At 40.3% G+C, this 3171-nt stretch overlaps 1 non-coding gene across 1 annotated transcript; it reads left to right on the top strand.

Annotated features, from left to right (window-relative positions):
- Positions 1 to 2843: 2843 nt before the first annotated feature.
- LOC141654340 (small nucleolar RNA R71) lies at positions 2844 to 2951 on the top strand. The gene has a single exon (XR_012547900.1). It is a non-coding gene; the product is annotated as a small nucleolar RNA R71 (small nucleolar RNA).
- The last annotated feature ends 220 nt before the right edge of the window (positions 2952 to 3171 follow it).

Raw genomic sequence — 3171 nt, 5'->3', positions numbered from 1 at the left:
ATGCAAGGACTCATAGGCTCGCATTTCATCAAACATAACATGTGCATAAGTTGAGATCACAACAAGCAAGCAAATAAATTATGAAAACATATTAAATTAATCATGAATCATCCCCCATGTTGGTTTCCGCTAATTAACCATTAACCCTAGTTAAGAAATCTACTCACTCATTATCAAGTTTGACATGCTAACAAGGTTGTCAATCATATTAACAAAGCAAAACATGATGAATAAATGAAGATGATTAACAATAATTAAAAACGGATTAAGAGAATTATACCTACTAATGATTCCAAAATAAAGCAAAGAATAATAGAAGTACTTGATGAATGATTGGAAGGTTGTCAATCTCCCAATAATAACCCAAATAATCTTCAATTACCCAAAATAAAATATGAACAAAAGAGAAATTAAGGAAATGAGATTTGTATTAATATTTGATTAGGAGTTGATTACAAGATTAAGAAGAGATTAGAATAATATAAACTACACTAAAGATTGATAAGAAGAACATGCTTCATCTAATTGGACTAATGGGGTATTTATAGTGGGGATTAGGTACACAAATTAGGGTTTACGAAGGGCTTAAATGACGAATAAGTCCTTGAGGAATCGCTCCTCTCAGAAAAGATGCGAGTCTCCTTTTTGCCGGTCTTTCATAAATATGCGCTTCTTTCATGGAGGGAAGAAGAAGACGTAAGGGTCTGTAAGACAATCCGAGCGTCCAAAGGGTCGGGACGGGCGGATTCTGGGGTGGCTAGATGGGCGTCTTGATGCTTGGACGAGCGGATTGTGGCGTGGTTGGACGGGCGTCCCTTTGGCAAAGACGCTCGGATTCCTGAAGTGTTGGACGAGCGTCTTCTTGGCTGGACGAGCGGATCTCATCACGGCCTTTCCTTTCTTCTTTTCTTCTTCTCTTCTTCCAATAACCTCCGGGATTTAGTCGGGGATGCAATGTTTTTTTCTTCATTGCCCATCTACTATAATATGTACAAAGGCCTTCTAGTCTTGTCTTCTCTTTGATGCTTGGTCATTAGATTCGATCAATTTAGCTCTATTTTTCTATGAAAATGCAAGGTTTGCACTCCTCTCCTACCAAGGAAACAAAACCTCAAAGAATATGCAAAACAAAGGACTAAAGATAGTAAATGACCCAAATATGCACTAAAAAGCATAGGAACGAGGCTAATTCGGAGACTAAATATGCTCTAATAATGTTCACATCACACCTAAAGGTCGCTTTAAAGAATGGTCCGCCATTTTTAAAGTAATACTAGTGCATTTTAAAGCACCCATGTTAAGTTTTTCACAAATGGAATAGGGCATGACACTCACACTAGCACCTAGGTCGCAAAGGGCCTTATCAATGTTATATGTGCCTATAGTGCAAGGAATAAAATAGCTACCGGGGTCCTTAAGTTTCGGGGGAGACTTATTTTATAAGAGTGCACTACACTCTTCGGTGAACGCAATGGTCTCAACCTTATTGAAGGATCGCTTCTTTGAGAGGATTTCCTTCATAAACTTTGAATAGGAAGGGACTTGGCTAAGCAATTCTATAAATGGGACGGTGACTTGTAAATTCTTAACAACTTCCAAGAACTTACCGAACTTACCTTCCTCCTTGTGCTTTGCTAGACTATTGGGAAACGACACTTGAACAACTTCCTTTGGAGGAGGAACATCCTCCACATCTTTCACTTTCTCTTTCTCAATCTCAATAGCAGCATCCACCTTCTTAGAAACGGCATCACTCTCCTTAGCATTAGGAGAGACCTCCTTTTCAACAACCACCTCATTACTTTCTTGGATACCAAGCTTGCTGTTTCTCTTAAGCATCAATAATCGATGAGGAAATGGCACACGATCCCTAACAAGAGGCTTTTCACTAGCCTTCTTTTTGCCATTTCCCCCAAGCTTGAGCTTTTTAACAACCACCGCGTCATCCAAAGTCATGGATGGTCCATCATAGGTTGTACCACTTATCAAGGAATAGAATTAACGGACGCATGTGGTTGCTCACCTTTAGGTGGTAATTGACCCGTCTTCCTTAAAGAGCTAGATGAGCCATTTGTTGCTCCAACATCTTGATTGTGGCATTGTGAGATTGATCACTCTTTTGAAGTTGAGCCAACATTTCCGATTGGGTCTTAGCCATTTGCATTACCAATGCCTCAAGTTTACCTCTTCCTTGGTTGTTTTGTTGGCCATTTTGAGGTGGTGGCCCTTGCTTTTGTTGGTAATTTTGTTGAGGTAATCTTTGTTTGTTTTGATAACCTGGTGGGGAATTGTACTTTTGTTGTTGGGGGACAAAGGCATTTTGTTGTGGTGGATGTTGAGGTTGAGGGTTAAGCACATTATTACTTCTATAAGACATATTCAGGTTGAATCTTGAATTCGGGTTATATGTATTTTAAAATGTACCCGGTGGATAAGAACTTTGTCTAATAGCTTGAAAAGCATTTACCTCCTCAATAGTAGCTTGGCAATGAGCGGTGTAATGACCCACACCTCCGAAACCGTCGCAAACAATGATTTGACTCGTAGAGGACACAACATTGAGTTGTGGAAGAGAATCTCTAGCATATTATTCCGCCAATTGTTGTTGGAGTAAGGCAATTTGAGCTAACAAGACGGGATTGTCGGAGGATTCTTCTTTACCTTTGAGTGGCACACTTCGGGAATTGACATATTGCACGTCATGGATCGCCATAGATTCAATCGTGGCATGGGCAATATCGGTGTCAATTTGATCAAACCGCCCATTGTTGGCGGAATCAAGAATCCTTCGGGACTCAGCACAACATCCACTGTAGAATGTTATAGCTAGAAACCAATCATCCAACCCATGATGTGGGCGTTGCATTTGCAACTCTTTGTACCTCTCCCAAGCCTCATATAAGCTCTCAAGAGCTTTATGATGGAATCCGGTGATTTGGCTCCTTAAGGTTTGAGTTTTCTCCGGTGGAAAAAACTTTTCATAGAACGCCGGAGCCAATGTCTCCCAATTTGTGATTCCCATAGAGGTGCGGTCAAGGCTATTGATCCAAAGTTTTACCTTGTCCTTCAAAGAGAAAGGGAAAAGTATTTCCCTTATTTGCGCTTGAGTGACGCCCGTTTGTCGGATCATGGAGCAATAATCGCAACAATTTTGCACATGCAAATTGGGAT

The sequence above is a fragment of the Silene latifolia genome, chromosome 4 (genome assembly GCF_048544455.1).
Source record: "Silene latifolia isolate original U9 population chromosome 4, ASM4854445v1, whole genome shotgun sequence".
Classification (NCBI taxonomy): Eukaryota; Viridiplantae; Streptophyta; class Magnoliopsida; order Caryophyllales; family Caryophyllaceae; genus Silene; species Silene latifolia.
This window is presented reverse-complemented; position numbering and strand designations above follow the sequence as displayed.